Source organism: Apium graveolens, chromosome 4 (assembly GCF_009905375.1).
Source record: "Apium graveolens cultivar Ventura chromosome 4, ASM990537v1, whole genome shotgun sequence".
Taxonomy (NCBI): Eukaryota; Viridiplantae; Streptophyta; class Magnoliopsida; order Apiales; family Apiaceae; genus Apium; species Apium graveolens.
In genome coordinates this window covers 193,080,218-193,098,370 of record NC_133650.1, presented here as the reverse complement: position 1 = coordinate 193,098,370, position 18,153 = coordinate 193,080,218, and positions in this window count along the sequence as shown.

The following is an 18,153-nucleotide window of genomic DNA, read 5'->3' as shown; positions in this document are numbered from 1 at the left end:
CCACTCGGTCGTTGATGTTCCGCTTTCACCGTTTGACACACATGACACTTACTTACCCAATTGGCCATATTCTTCTTCATTCCTGGCCACCAAAAGTTTCCCTTCAAGTCTTGGTACATCTTAGTACTACCAGGGTGGATAGAAAACCTAGAGTTATGCGTTTCATGTAATACCTCATTCTTCAATTCCGTTACATTAGGAATCCAAAATCTGGATGAAAATCTATACAAACCTTGATTATCTTTTTGAGTACACAACTCTTCTCCCGTCAAAGTATCCGGCTCTTGTTCCATAACTCCTTTTTGACACCTTTTGATCTTTTCCATCAATGCCGGCTGGAAAGTAACTTCATATAGTTGCTCTTGATTCTCACTAGGTACTCGAACCTCAATCTCCATTCTTTCCAAGTCTTAGGCTAGTTCTTCCGCAATCTTAATCATATTCAACCTTTCTTTTCTACTCAAGGCATAAGCCACCACGTTAGCTTTACCTGGGTGATAATTAATCGAACAATCGTAGTCCTTAATCAGCTCCAACCACCTTCTCTGTCTCATGTTCAAATCCTTCTACATGAATATGTACTTCAGGCTCTTATGATCCGTATAAATATCGCATTTCTCTCCATACAAGTAGTGACGCCATAACTTCAGAGCAAACACTATAGCCGCCAACTCAAGGTCATGAATCGAATATTTCTACTAGTGAGGCTTTAACTGTCTGAAGGCATAAGCAATAACTTTGTCATGCTGCATTAGCACACAACCCAATCCTTTCAAAGAAGCATCACTATAAATCACAAAGTTTCCCGTCTCATCTGAAAAGGCTAATACTGGAGCCGTCACTAATCTCCGTTTCAATTCCTGGAAACTTTCTTCACACTTTTCCATCCAAACGAACTTTTTATTCTTTCTGGTCAACTTGGTTAATGGGGATGCAATCTTCGAGAAATCTTTCATAAACCTTCGATAATATCCTGCTAACCCAAGAAAACTTCTTATTTTCGTCGGTGTCTTTGGTTGCTCCCACTTTGATACGGCTTCAATCTTTACTGGGTCTACTTTGATACTTTCCTTACTCACCACATGTCCAAGAAACTGCACTTCTGTCAACCAAAATTCACACTTGGATAACTTTGCATATAATTTCTTTTCTCTTAACTTCTGAAGAGCAATCCATAGATGCGTTGCGTGATCTTCTGGATTCTTTGAATATATGAGGATGTCATCAATAAATACAATAACAAACTTATCCAGATACTCCCTATACACCCTATTCATTAAATCCATAAAAGCTGATGGCATATTCGTTAATCTAAATGACATCACTAGAAACTCATAATGGCCATACCTTGTTCTGAATGCAGCCTTGGGGATATCTTCAGGCTTTATCTTCAATTGGTGGTAGCCAGATCTTAAGTCAATCTTTGAGAAATAACATGTTCCCTTAAGCTGATCAAACAAATCATCGATGCATGAAAAAGGATACTTATTCTTTATCATCAACTTGTTCAGCTCCCTGTAGTCAATACACAATCTCATACTTCCATCCTTTTTCTTTACAAATAGCATTGAAGCACCCCACGGAGAAACACTGGGTCGAATGACTCCCTTTTCCAATAGTTCTTGAAGTTGCTTAGCCAATTCTTTCATTTCCATTGGGGCCATCCTGTATGGAGCCTTAGAAACTGGTTCAACTCCAGGTATCAAATCAATGGAGAACTCTATCTCTCGATTAGGTGGCAATCCTGGTAACTCTTCTGGGAAAACGTCAGGAAATTCTCTCACTATGGGAATCTCATCCAAAGTAGAGGTCTCTTTCTTCGTATCCACCACATGAGCCAAATATGCCTCACATCCTTGCCGCAACAATCTCTTTGCTTGCATTACTGAAAAGAACTTTTTATCCTGCCTCTGCCCTTGGTAGCTGATCCTTTTATTATCTGGGGTATACATAACAACTCTCATTTTCTTACAGTCAATATCCGCCTTATATAGAGACAACCAATCCATACCTAAAATAACATCAAAGCCTCCTAACTCGAAGGGTATTAAGTCAACAGGGAACATATACCCTGAAATCTCTAGGGAACATCTAGGACAAAATTGACTTACGGGCACCTTATCTCTATTAGCCACTTCTATGGTCAAAGGTTCCTCTATGCCTTCCAACATCAATTGCATTTTATTCACACACTTTATAGATATAAAAGATTTGGACGCTCCTGAATCAAACAAAACGTTAACAGGTACGAAATTAAGAGAAAGTGTACCTGCAACCACATCAGAATCATGAACTGGAGACTTCTTGGTCATCTTAAAAGTCCTAGCTCTAGCATTACTAGTTGCTGGTCCTTGGGACACGCTTCTTCCAACATTATCTTGGATCACCGACTTGCAATTCCTAGCTATGTGTCCCACTTTTCCGCAACTAAAACAAGTGACTCCTTGAATCTCAGACTTACACTCCGTGGAATAATGACCTTTCTGCCCACACTTAATACAGTTGATATTTTCTCGGCACTGTCCACTGTGCTTCTTCCCACATATCTTACAATCAACTACTGGCTTACTAACCCTCGTCGGGGAAGAGTTAACAGAAGTAGTACTGGGTCTAACCTGGGGGAAATTCTGCCTCTTGAACCTCATATTCTTACTCTTTCCAAACCAACGCTGGAACTTTCGACTTGCTAATCCTGATTCTGACCTAGCAGGTCCACTTTCAAATTTCCTCTTCTTCTCACCCTGCTCCTTTGCAGCAAACCTCTGATCACTCTCTATCACTAGGGCAGCCTGAACTACCGAAGTATATGTCTTGAGTTGTAAAGCTACAACTCCACTCATTATTTCTGGCTTCAACCCTTGTTGAAACCGCTTCGCTCGTTGAGCTTCCGAACTCACATATTTCGGTGCTATACGGGCCAACTCCGTAAACTTCGCTTCATATTCTGTAACACTCCTATCTCCTTGTTTCAATTCCAAAAATTTCATCTCCATTTGACTCTGGAGACAGTCCGGAAAGTATTTCTCCAAAAACAACTCTATAAATCTGGCCCATGGAACAGGACCTTCTCCTTCTAGGGCTCGCGTAGATTCCCACCAATAATTCGAATCATTCTTCAGAAAATAACTAGCATAATCCGTCTTTAAATCCTCACTCACCTTGGTGAGCGCAAACGTCTTTTCCATCTCCTTTAACCATATCCTGGCAGCAACAGGATCTACTTCTCCTTTAAACTATGGGGGCTTTACTTCCTAAAAAGACTTGAAACTAACACCCTGATTGGTCCCCCTCATCTCATGCTGTTGCTGGATTTGTTGTTGTTGCTGTTGGATTTGCTGCTGTTGTTGTTGCTGTAATTGTTGTTGCTGCTGCTGGAATTGTTGTTGCTGTGGGGCCAGCTGTGTAGACTGCTGACGCAACAAATTCATCAATTCACTCATCGAAGGATCCCCAACAGATCCGTTATTGGGTTGAGAGTTTCTCTTTAGTGGCATCTCCTGAAACATAACAGTCATATATAACAAAATAGATTGCTCCAGGAAGTTTATATTCATGCATTAGGAGAGCGTTGCCACTAAGACAATATCCTCATCCCCAGTTTAATTGGATCCATCCTGAGTGAATGATTATAATCTAAAAATGCCAGCAACAGAAGCAACAATAATAGTAACAACAATAATAGCAACACACAATATAAATAAAAACTGAACAATGGAATAAAGAAGCTACAATACAATAACCAACAGGATCCAACCAGTACAACTGAAAATCCAACTGAAAAGAAACCATCTGAATATACACCAAAATCGGCTGTCATAGCAGCCCCGCCTACTACAACCTATCACAACATAATATACATATATAAAGTAAACAACTACAGAACTCCTGGAAGTCAACTCTGAGCTCTGTATCTCTCTACTGCAAACCTGGTCTATCCACTACCACTGCCACCAATGGAACCTAGCTCAAACACTAGCCAGTTCACTAGGTCCTGATACTGCACAACTCTGAACTCTGAGCTAATGAAGCAGTCAACGGATCTAGCCCTCTCAACAGCCATCTGGGTCAATACTCGCACACGGGCCTGCACCTCAGGGGAAGGGGCAGAAATGCCCTGGAAAGGTGCAATAGGTATCTGATCAAACTAGGCAGCCAATCCCAGACTCTGATCTTTGATAAAGGAAGTATTCACCGCTCGGTGAACATGGTAAGGGATCGGTGAAAAAGTACCACTAGGGGGCACAAGAGGTACTGGAGGTCTCATCAAGGAAGAGCTGGGACCACAGCCGAGAGGGAAATCCCTAATGGCAGACACAGACCTACGTACCCAATGGGGACGAGTACCAGGTCCAGGGATGTCTCTGGGCACAAAGGAAGGAACTGGTGGAGGAGGCATAGGGGTCTCCTCGACAACAACATCCAGGGTCCTCTCAGAATCTGAGCTATCCGAGTCAGAGGGATTCTCCCGAGATGGAGAACTCGAAATCGTAATAGGCCACTGTAAACATAATAAATATACAGGGAAGACATAACCGGGTCAAGGCAATTCTATCAAAAAATTTAATAGATGTCAGGGTAATGCCGTTGGAACCCTCGACTGACTCTAAAGGTTTTCTCCTCTATATGAGTTGCTGACTCACACCTAAAGACTCACGTTATCACCTAATCGACACAATCCCTAACCTGGATCAGGGACTTGAACCTGTAGCTCTGATACCAACTGTGACTGCCTCAACCCCGGGGTCAGGAGTTGACGTCACCAAATATATTTACCAAAATATAAAACAACAAGACTATTATTAAAATATACTAACTTGACCCTAAACCAAGATCCGATCCAGGTTCAAGTATGATTCAGGTTCTCATTATTACAAACCATTTATTCAACATCTAACACAGTCTAACTTTATTCAGCAACTCGTCAGACCTCATGGTCTGACACAACTACCTCAGAGGAGCCGGGTCCAAAAGAGGCGGGAACACGGGTATGTCTGACTAGTCTTCTAGGAATCTGCGAGATATACATGATAGTTTGCAAGGGTGAGCATAATTGCTCAGCAGTACCAACATATGAATAACGGAATAAAAACAAATGTAACAATAATAGGAACAGAGCTGTAGTCAAGGCATCAACATTATATAATGAAATTCAAAGATAACTGGATGTCACTAACTAGCATGCTTTATCAAAACAACGTAGTAGTGTGCTTTGTAAATACCAAAGTCCAATTTTAGCATGCTAATCACATTTATAAAACCGTTGTATCAACCACTTATACCCTTACGGGAATCATAAATCCAAATCAGATATGTAACAGATATGTGAAGACAGCTGATCAGGCTATCAACACCAGACGGCTCTAACTGCCATCTCATTTACCTGTTCCGGAACTCAGAGACTAGCTAGGTCTTTGACCTGCTGGACTAATCGGTTATATAATGCGTGCAACCGAATTAGCCTCTTACGCCACCTCAATAGGCCTACTCTGGCCCCTATGTATCCAATATCTGATCGTTTTATCCAATTTTCAAAACACTTGTACCTATCTCATTTCAAAACCATTTATTTAACCAGCACACATATAAAATCCAGTTCGCAATTCATTTCATTCGAGATAGGTACCTTTCGAAGTTACTTTTCCCCAAAACAATTTGAAAACAGTGATTTATAACTACAGGGGATATGTAACTTAAAACGTTTCTGTTCCATTATGAGAATAAAACATTTAGCTATTCATACGTACTGAACCATAAAAGAATGGTCATGGGTACTTGCCTTGCAACACTTTAACAAACCCTAAATAGCTTTCACGCTGATTTCGATCCTGGAAAACTCAACTGGGATCTACAAATACAAAATAACCTATTCAGTTATACCGACATGCTTAATATCCTCAAATCCTAATAACCCAGTCTGATAACCCGACTCGTATAGTTATTATACACATGATCACATAATCACGTAATCCGAACACAAATAGGGGTAACACGTATAATATAAGTACGTACGTTTACAAATACAGTTTTAGAAACTTTTGGCAGCAACTCCTTTGTTTATAAGACTACCCGTCGATCGTAACCGACGTCCAAATTTCACAACAATCCACAATCTCAATTCGCAACACCATTTCCCAAGCCCAAAATTATTTACATACGAATTTGGTTAGTCGAATTATTTTATTTATTTATAAAATTTAGGACTCAGAACAACGTCATCACCGTCCACCATTGACTCACCAAAGTTCATCGTCAACGGCTGTATAATTTATTGCCGCCCGATATAATCCGTGTTCTCAAATAAATTACTCCGATTAAAATAATTTTCTTGCAACGAAAATTTTTATATCATGAATGTTATTCATTTATTTTCCTGCAGAAAAGAAAAGAAAATTAATTTTATAAAAATATCAAACCCATCTGCATAAACAGGCCCAACAGTAAGGCCCGAAATACCCGACCCAAACTGCGGCCCGAAATACAAGGAGCCCAACAAAATCACAGAAACACAGCCACCACTGTCACCGCACACACGGCTTTACGGCTGGGGCACACACACACAACACGAACTACACATACATCACGGAACACACACACACATATCACAGAACACACACACACCACAAAACACACACACACACATATATCACAATAACACACATAGATATATACATGCATGTATATATATGCAAGAAATTGAATCACAATAGAACTGAAGCAAGCCGGAAATATTACCAGAAGTAGAGCTACCGGAGATAACGCCGGAAATGAAAGGAAGAAACGGAGGAAGAAAGAAAAGAAACCGAGAAACGAGTGAAGAGAGAACAACAGGGAGAGACAAGGTGCGTGCCACATGAGAAGGGGGTGTGGTTTATTAATTTTTTTTTCTACTTCTCTGAAATTGCAACACCTGGCAGCCTGTTTATTGAGAAGTAAACACGTAGCAATTGCGATAAATATGAAGGTTTAAGGGCCCAATTTAACCTGATAATTTGAAATTAACGAATTTAGGTGTACGAAAAATGATATCAGAAAATTATGAAAATAATATCAAAATGTCATAAATATCCTGAAGTTTACAAAAACATAAATTTTGAAATTTTAAAAAAAAAAATTAAGGTGCACTTTGTACCCGATTTTCAACAAATAATGAAACGACGTACGGGTGAAACGAATGCCGAAAATTTCCAAAATAATTTTAAAATTTTAAGAATAATATGAACTTAATAAAATATAAGTTTCATGATTTTTGAAGATTTCCATAATTAAAAATGGATTTTACAATTAAACACACTCAAAAAATCATTTAAATATAAATAATTAATGAAATATTGATTTCTTAATTTTATAAAGTTCTAAAATAATTATTGAAATCATAAAATTATAAAACCAATTTTAGAGATCATCCAAATATTTATGGAATTAAAACTGCAATAAAATCACTTTTACAAATGAAATAAAATCGTATAACTCAATAATAAAGCAAACATTTCAATCCCACATATCAACAGATCACAAATAACTAAATAACAATCAATAACTGCTGCCAAAATCAATACACACATTTATTTAATTATTTAAATCTTTATTACACTTTTAGTTATTAAAATAAAAAGAAAAATACACAAGTCGTTATATGTATCCTAAAATGATGCAATACTTTATCAATTTATGTACTCCGACTAGGTCGATTAATCTCCTCTATCTATCTCTATAAATCTTGATCCCTAATATATATGTAGCATCACCTAAGTCTTTCCTCGAAAAACTATTTCTCAACCAAGTCTTAACAGCCTGTAGAGAAGGTATGTCATTCCCTATTTATTATATGTCATCTCCATATAATACTAGTAATGTCACATGGCTTCCAATAACCTTCGTGTAAACACATGGTTCATCTTCATTTTGAATAAAGCCAAATTCTTTGACTGTTTCATCAAAATGAATATTCTATCTTCTTAAGGCTTGCTTCAATTTATGAATAGCCGGAAGCAACTTATTGACCATCTTAGCAAACTTTGGATCGACAAAACCCTTAGGTTGTATCATATATACATCTTCTTCAAGGCTCCCAGATAAGAAAGCTGTTTTGACATCCATTTTCCAAATCTCATAGTCAAAGTAAGCAACCATTGCTAGCAAAATTCTGATGGACATGACCATAGCAACTGGTGAAAAAGTCTCATCATAGTCTATACCATAAATTTGTTTGAAATATTTCACCACTAGTCATGCTTTATAGGTCTGTAGTTTACCATCCATGGTAGTTTTCTTCTTGAAAGCCCACTTGCACCCTATAGGTTTTACCCATTAGAGTGGATAAACTAATATCAATACTTTATTTTAATGCATGGATTCCATCTCAGATTTCACGGTCCTCCAGCCATCTCTCGGAGTCTGGATAGCTCAGCATCTTGATAGGTGAGAGGCTCATCATTATCTGTACGCATCACATCACCATCTTGAGTCAAGAGAAATCCATAATATCTCTCTGGCTCATGGTGAATCCTACTAGATCTATGAATAACCTTTATTTCCTGAACATGATTACTTTCAACATTTTGATATACATCCTGATCTCGTTCCAACTCTATTTCATTGTTATCATGTAGTTATCGATCTTCATCATGGTATATTATGTTAGATATATTTGACATGTCATGTCTAATATGATTTGTGTTTAGTTTTCAGAACTTAACAACAGGACATATCAGGACTTACTGAAATCAGGACTTACTGAAAGTCAGAACTTAATATCAGAACTTAAGGTCATATCAGAACTTAAGTGCGGGAAGACTTTCAGATAAGGAATGCGGTTGATTTATAGGAGAAGATCGAGACTAAAACAAAAGAAGATATACATGGAAAGAGTTAGAAGACTGGAAGACTTGTAGAAGATATCTGATTGATATATTTTAGGAGACAAAATTATATTCCATATCAATTAGAATATCTTGTAACTGTGTACTATATAAACACAGACTTAAGGTTTACACTATATGTGTTATCATTATCGAGAAGATTATACATTATAACCTAGCAGCTCTTAGTGATATTCGTTCATCACTGAGAGAGAACAACAGTTCATATTGTAACAGAGTTTATTAAATATACTTGATCTTCGTTGCATACTTGTGTTGAAATCGATTTGATTGTATAAACAATGTATTCAACCCCCTTCTACAGTGTTGTGTGACCTAACAAGTGGTATCAGAGCTTCTCTGTTAACACACATATAATAAAGATCCAAACAATCATGTCTGAAGAAACACAAACTCCAACTAAGCCCACCAAAACTCAAGAAACTCAAAACACTCAAACCCATAGTCGATATGAGACTATTAGGGTTCCCATACTGAGACCTTCTGAGTATCCCACATGGAAAGTGAAGATGGCTATATTTCTGGAAGCTACAGATCCAAAATACCTTGATAGGATTAATGAAGGACCATATAAGCCTACCAAGCTCTCTGTTGCAGTTGCTGATCAACCAGCAAAGTCCATACCAAAGGAGAAGGGTGATTACACAGCTGAAGACATCTCATCTATTGCCAAGGATGCAAGGGTAAGGCATTTGCTGCATAGTGCGATTGATAATGTCATGTCAAACAGTGTAATTGGATGCAAGACTGCAAAGGAGATATGGGATGCTTTGGAGACAAGATTCCAGTGAATTGATGCAATCAAAAAGAACATGAGGACTATACCCACTCAAGAGTGTAAGCACTTTGACTCAAAAGTTGATGAGTCATTAACTGGCTTATATGACAGGTTTGTCAAACTCTTGAATGATCTGTCACTAGTGGACAAGGAATATGATCTTGAAGATTCAAATCTAAAATTCTTGTTCGCTCTTCCTGAAAATTGGGATTTGAAATCTACTACCATAAGAGACAACTATGACTTTACCGAAACTACTCTTGATGAAATTTATGGTATGCTCAAGACTTATGAACTTGAGATGGATCAAAGGAGCAAGAGGCATGGAAGAAAGTCACGGACAGTTGCTCTTAAAGCTGAGGAGGAATCTCCTAAAGTGGTTACCTCAAAAAGGGGCAAAGGAAAGGCTCTCATCATAAAGTTTGATTCAGAGTCATCAAATTCTGATGATGATGATTCAGAAACTGAAAGTTTATCTGAAGTTGATGTTGATGCAGAGATGATGCAACTGTGTGCTCTTATGGTGAAGGGTATCACAAAGATAGCCTACAGGAAATTCAGAAAGGGTAAGAAGTTTTCCAAGAAAGGTGGAAGTTCTGATAAGAAAGGATTCAGAAAGTCTGAAGGCAAAGGAGGAAAGTCTGACAGAGGAGACAACTCAAATGTCAAATGCTACAATTGTGGTGAAATAGGCCACATATCTCTTGACTGCAAGAATGGAAAAAGTGACAAAGGCAAGACACTTGTCACAAAGAAGAAAAGCTGGACAGACACTTCAGATTCTGAAAATGAGGTTAACTATGCCTTGATGGCAAATGCTAATAGCATTCCTGAAACTGCTTAATTGAAGGTACCTCAAACAACTTATGCTTTTCATACTGATGATATTACTGAGTTGAGATTATATCTTAAACCCATGATCATTAGTTATAGAGATCAGATTTTAACATGTGAAAAATTAACATCTGAAAATCTTGCTTTTAAAAAGAGAAATGACTATTTAGAAAAAGGAGTTAGTTTTTATTCATAAAACTAAGAAAGAAAGAGATGATGCTCTGTATGTTAGAGATGAAGTGTTAAAATTGAATGAATCTCTAAAAGCTGACTTAGTAAAGGAAAAATATATTATCAGAACTTGGACTAACTCTGGCAGAACAACTCAGAATTTACTAAGTAGTGGAAACTGGAAAGAGGCCTTAGGTTATAGAGATGATAAAAGTGAGAAAGAAACTATGCAAATTGAGCCAATTGTTGTTAAACAGACTGCTAAGCCAAAGGTAAATCCTGTTAAGTTTGTAGAAAAAATTGTAAAGTCTGATTCTGAAAATATGAAAGAGTCTAGGACAGAAGTCAAAGAAAAGTCAACTTCTGACAAATTAAAACAGGATAAACCAGCTGAAGTTAACATAGGCTTAATGACAAAGAAGCAGTTAAGCATAAGCTGAAAGAGACTAGAAATGTGAACAAGGTAAAAGAAGCTAGGAAAAATTGGAATGGGAAGGAACGTGTGAATAAAAGCAATAATTACATGCCTGTTCCTAATGCTCCTAAAAAAATAAATGTTATAATTGTGGAAACTCTAACCATCTTGCTTCTTTTTGTAGGAAAAATAAAGATATAAACTCTTTACCTCCTAAATCAGGAGTTAAGAGTCAGTCTGTTAGGTTTAAACCATAAAATCCTTGTTTTTATTGTGGTAGTTTATGGCATTCCATTTATACTTGTAAGGAATATCATAGTTTGTACAATGACTATTATCAAATAAAACCTTCTTTGAAGAAAGTTAGTATTATTCCGTCTAGTGTAAAGTTTGATGCAAAGTCTGATATAAAGTCTGATAAACAACATGTAACCAATAGTGGTCTTTGTGATTGCAGGGCAACAGGAAAAACATCCTAGTTCTGGACAGTGGATGTTCAGGACATATGACTGGAAATAAAGCCCTGCTATAAGACTTTGTGGAGAAAGCTGGCCCAGGAGTTTTTTATGGAGATGGCAACATGGGAAAAACTCTGGGATATGGCAATATCAATCTTGGGAATGTTATCAATGAATCAGTAGCTCTTGTCTCAGGACTTAAACACAATCTTCTAAGTGTGAGTCAAATCTGTGACAGAGGTTATCATGTGGATTTCTTTGAAGAACACTGTGAAGTTGTAAGCAATTCTACAGGAAAAGTGGCTCTGAAAGGTTACAAGCATGGTAACATTTATGAAGCCAGACTTTCAACAAGTTCTGATGGTTCTGTAATATGTCTGTTGAGTAGAGCATCAATTGAAGAAAGCTGAAATTGGCACAGAAGACTCTCTTATTTAAATTTCAACAACATAAATGAGCTAGTAAAGAAAGATCTTGTGAGAGGACTGCCAAAATCAGTATTTGCTCCTGATGGCCTTTGTGATTCATGTCAAAAGGCAAAATAAAGAAAATCTTCATTCTAGAGGAAAACTGAATCCTCAATTCTTGAGCCTTATCACCTACTGCATGTTGATCTATTTGGTCAAGTCAATGTCATGTCTATTGCAAAGAAGAAATATGTTATGGTTATAGTGGATGAGTTCACAAGGTACACTTGGGTGTATTTCTTGCACAAGAAGAATGAGACTGCATATACTCTAACTGATCATGTCGAACAACTGGATAAATTGGTCAAAGATTCTATCAAAATTATAAGAAGTGATAATGGCACTGAGTTCAAGAATTTAATAATGGAAGAGTTCTGTAAAGAGCATGGAATTAAGTAGGAATTTTCTGCACCTGTAACTCCATAGAAAAATGGAGTTGTAGAAAGAAATAACAAGACTCTCATTGAAGCTGCATAAACTATGCTTGATGAAGCAAAGCTACCAACCTACTTTTGGGCTGAAGCTGTGTAGACTGCTTGTTTTACACAGAATGCTACACTCATAAACAAGCATTGAAAAACACCATATAAGAGGGTGAAGAAAAAGAAGCCAAACCTGAAATACTTTCATGTATTTGGTTGCAAGTGTTTTGTTCTTAAGACTCATCCTGAACAGTTGTCAAAATTTGATTTAAAAGTTGATAAAGGAATTTTTGTTAGATATCCACTTTCCACAAAAGCCTTCAGAGTCTACAATTTAAGAACAAGGATTGTCATGGAATATATCAATGTATCTTTTGATAATAAGAAGATTACTGGACTTGAAGATTTCAATGATCATGATCAGCTGAGATTTGAAAATGAAGATTTAAATTCTGATTCTGTAAATTCTGATGACTTAAATCTTGATCCTGTAAGTTCTGATGGGTTAAGTTCTGATATCATTGAAACTATGGTAACTACTCCAAGGGAAAATGCACCTGTCCAGGGGGAGCAAGCTGAAGATCCTACCACAACTCAAGATTCTCAAGAAGCATCAGAACCTGTCACTAGCTCTTCAAGTTCTGATGAGCCAAATTCTGATAATTCTGAAAACTCTGATTCTTCAAATCCTGAAGGTTCCAACTCAAATTCTGAAGTCTCAGAGAGCATAACTACAGGGGGAGCATCAGAAAATACTGATGGAGACAGCATGGATCATGGGGGAGGATCCAGTTCTAGAGAACAACTTCCATCTGCAAGGAAGTGGACTAAGGCACATACACCTGACTTAATAATTGGAGATCCTGAAGCAGGTGTTAGAACTAGAACAGCAACATCAAATGAATGTCTCTATAATTATTTTCTATCTAAGACTGAACCAAAGAAAGTGGAAGAAGCTCTTCAAGATGTTGATTGGGTGCAAGCAATGCAAAAAGAGTTAAATGAATTTGAAAGAAATAAAGTCTGGACCCTAGTGCCAAGACCAAAAAATAGATCAATTGTTGGCACAAAATGGGTGTTCAGAAACAAAACTGACAGTGATGGCATAATTACAAGAAACAAAGCAAGGCTGGTTGCTAAAGGCTACTCTCAACATGAGGGTATTGACTATGATGAAACTTTTGCACCAGTTGCTAGATTGGAAGCCATAAAAATCTTTTTGGCTTATGCTGCTCACAAAAAGTTTAAAGTCTTTCAAATGGATATGACAAGTGCTTTTCTCAATGGAGAATTGGAAGAAGAGGTATATGTTGAACAACCTCCAGGCTTTGTAGATTTAAAATTTCCAAATCATGTCTACAGGCTTGACAAAGCACTTTATGGCCTTAAGAAAGCTCCAAAAGCATGGTATGAGACTTTAGATCAATTCCTTCTGGAAAGTGGTTTTCACAGAGGTACAATTGATAAAACATTGTTCTATCTCAACCATGGAAAGGACTTACTTTTGGTACAAATATATGTTGATGATATCATATTTGGTTCTACAAATGCCAAACTCTGTGAAAGGTTTGCAAAGCTAATGCAGTCAAGATATCAAATGAGTATGATGGGATAACTTAGTCATTTTCTGGGACTTCAAGTCAAGTAAAATGAAGAAGGTACTTTCATAAATCAATCCAAGTACACCAGAAATTTACTGAAGAAATTTGGAATGCAAGACTGTTCAACTGCATCCAATCCCATGGCCACTGCAACCAAGTTAGATAAAGATACTGGTTCATCAGTAGATATTACTAACTATAGAGGTATGATTGGCTCTTTACTCTATTTAACTGCAAGTAGACCTGATATCATGTATGCTACCTGTCTTTGTGCAAGATTTCAGGATGATCCAAGAGAACCTCATCTAATAGCTGTGAAAAGAATTTTCAAGTACCTCAAGGGTACAGCTGATCTAGGATTGTGGTATCCTAGAGAATCAGATTTTAAGCTAATAGGTTACTCAGATGCAAATTCTATAAGCTCTGCCAAATATTTTATAAGCTTATGCAGAGTGAATATGAAATGAGTATGATGAGGGAACTAAGTTACTTTCTTGGACTACAAGTCAGTCAAAGAAGTGATGGGATCTTCATCAGCCAAACTAAGTATGTCAAGGGCCTATTGAAAAAGTTTGGTATGGTTGATTGCTCACCTGCTTCTACACCTATGTCTACAGCAACAAAGTTGGATGAAGATAGAAAAGGCAAGAGTGTAGACATTTCAAGTTCTAGAGGAATGATTGGATCATTGCTTTACTTAACTGCAAGTAGACCAGACATCATGTTTGCAACATGCCTATGTGCAAGATTTCAAGCCAATCCAAAAGAATCACATTTGATGGATGTGAAGAGGATTTTTAGATATTTGAAGGGGACTCCAAACTTGGGATTATGGTATCCTAAGGGAATTGGTTTTGAAGCTGTTGGTTACACAAATGCAGATTTTGCTGGATGCAGGGTTGACAAAAAGAGTACTAGTGGAAGCTGTCAATTTCTTGGACAAAGACTTGTATCCTGGTATAGCAAGAAACAACAATCTGTATCAACTTCTACAACAAAAGCTGAATATATAGCTATAGGAAGTTGTTGTGCTCAAGTACTTTGGATTAGAAATCAGCTAATCGATTATGGCCTAGTGTTACACAAAATTCCTATCACGTGTGACAATACTAGTGCTATATCCATAGTGGTTAATCCAGTTAATCATTCTAGAACAAAGTACATTGATGTAAGGTATTAGAGAACATGCTACCAATTGTACCATTGAGCTCATTTTTGTTCCAACAGAAAAACAATTAGCTGACATTTTTACAAAACCTTTGGATGAAGCAACTTTCAATAGACTTGTAGGTGAAATTGGAATGCTTAATTCTTCATCCTAAGGCAAGAACTCAGCTAATGTTTTGTAGCAGATTAATCTCTAGTAAATCAAAATTAATTTAATTTAAATTAAAAATTAACTGAAATATGAATTATAAATATTTCAGAAATCTCTGCATATTTATTTTTTAAAAATAACTCAAAATTTAACTTAGAATTTTTCAAATTCTAAGTAAGCTGCTCAGTTGTTAATTTACATATTTAATAAGTAAAATTAACACAAAGAAGAACTACATTGTTCAAAAGTATATAGAGAACTGAGTTCTCGATAAGTCTAACTGACTTCTCGACAAGTCATTTTAAGACTTCTCGAGTGAGTTCTCCATAAGTCAATTTACTGACTTCTCGAGTGACTTCTTGACAAGCTTAATTATGATTTATCGATAAGTCATTGTGGAGTTCTCTAGTAGTGTTATTCACAGAGTTCTCTACAAGTTTATTTTCTTGACTTATCAATAACTCAGAAGTGAAATAATTTAATTTATTAAATTATTTTGGTAAAATACTTTTGAGAAATTTATTCTAATTTTAATTTGAATTTGTTCAAATAAAAGTTGAAATTAATTTAGTCCATTTATGGACGAACTTGGTATTTATTTGACATCTCGATAAGTCAATTTTTAGTTCTCTATAAGAGTAATTTAAAATGACTTGTCGATATGTTTTTCATTTCTTAAAATGACTTCTCGACAGGCTAATTCCAAACGTCTATTTTTGGGTCCTCGACAAGTCATTTGCTTTTACTATAAATACCCAGACATCTCGATACATATAGATACTTACAACTTTCAAGATCTCAAGTGACCTAGCTTTCAATCCAAAACCGATTTCTCTCTCATTTTTCCTCCTTTCTCACAAATCTCTTTTACCCACTAAACTTCATATTCATATCAATGGCAACCAACAATCTTGTACCCTTCATCCCCAAGGAAACCAATATTCTAGCATTTCTGGATGCAAACCAAGTACTTGAAGCTTTTCGGTGCTTTGTCAAGTTCCTTTCTAAGACCTACTTTGTAGGTGCTCTTACAGCTAACCCAGTTCTGTATCTGGATATATTGGGTGACTTTTGGAACTCAGCTGTGGCTAGGACAATTATTCATGAAGACCGGTCTTTAAGCTTGGCTGTCAACTGTCAAATCAAAGGATAATAGGTGGAAATAACTAAAGCTGACATGTACTTGGCCTTGAACATTCCAACTGACAAGGTTGTGGGGATTCCAACTCAGGATGAGCTCTGTGAATTCATGGATTTTATCAACTATTCTGAGAAGACCAACCTGGAAAGCATGAACAAGAAGAACTTGAGGAGAGAGTGGTCTTTCTTGTTTGACTCAGTGATAAGGGCTTTCACTTGCAGGAAGTCAGGATTTAACAACATATCCAATGTTGTCCAGAAGCTGGTCTACTCCATGGCTCACAACAAACATATTAATGTAGGACACTACATATTGGAGGAGCTGAGCACCAGGCTGACAATACCTTTGGAGTCAAGAGGTAAGGAGATCTTTCTGCCTAGATTTATTATGCCAGCTTTAAATTATAAAGTTAATGACATACATATGCTAGAAGGTGTAAACAGGACACTAATTGGCAATTGTAAGCAAGTATCCAAAATTTTATTTGGATCACTTCATACTAAGAATAAGGTTCCAGTAAGTCTTAAGTTAACACCTTTCATGATTGAAAGATTTAAGACTTACCCTTATTATATGCTAGACATGAGAAGCAGTGGAAATCAACCTACTGCAATAATGGTTCCTGAGCCTGTGGAAGCACAAACACAGGTACACCCACAGGAACCTACCAATGTTGAGCCTGTTCATATAAAACCTTTAGAAACTAGGTAACCAACCACCTCATCCTCTCAAAAGGATGAGGTGAGTAAAAAGAAGAGAAAGGGGGGGGGGGGTAGCCTTAGTAATTATAGCTGAGAGTGGTGAGGATCAAGCTGAAGCTGAGTCACCTTTGGTCAAAAGATCCAAAAGATGTAAGAAATCTGAGCTGACCACTCAATCCACCTCTGTATCCTCCCAATAAGATGTAGTTGTAAAAATGGGGACTAAACAGACTCTAGATGCATCCTCCCAACAGGGTGTATCTATCGAAAAGAGCATTCACCCCAATACACCATATAAAGAGTCTGCATAGCCTGCACCTGAAGCAATTCAAGTGTATGGTAGGAAAAATAAGGATGGCACACATAGCGAGGGCACATCTTTTGAAGCTCCCTCATCCATTCAGGGGGAGCTGCCAACACTCACATTTGAGCAACATTCTCTAATCTCTATAATTTCTTTTATTCCAACTACACTTGAATCTAATTCTCAAGTACAATATGAATCAAGTGACTTGGTTCAAGAAACCTTGCTCACCACCCAAACACCTTATTTAGATGGTGAGAGGCTACTAGCTGGGGTAGACCTTGATGACACCATAAAAAACATGGGGGATTCATCAGTTTTCACTAAAGACCCCATGGATGTATCAAATGCACCTTCAGGTGCAAATCAGTCTTCACAGACTATAAGGTTTGAGCATAGTACTCCTGAGGGGGAGCTATCTAAATCATCTCAAATTCAATTGGAGGTTCCTCATGTAGGAACAACTCCCCTTAAAACCCTAGAAGAAATTGTTTTGGCAGTTGATGCTAGGAGTACAATTGCCAATGATCATGTCATAGGGGAGGCAAATATAGCACATTCATGTGACAATGTGGTGTAAGACACACAAGGGTTTGAGACTTCTGCACATGGCAGTAACCCAATCAAATCCCCTCCAATTTAATTGGAGGTTCCCACAACTAGT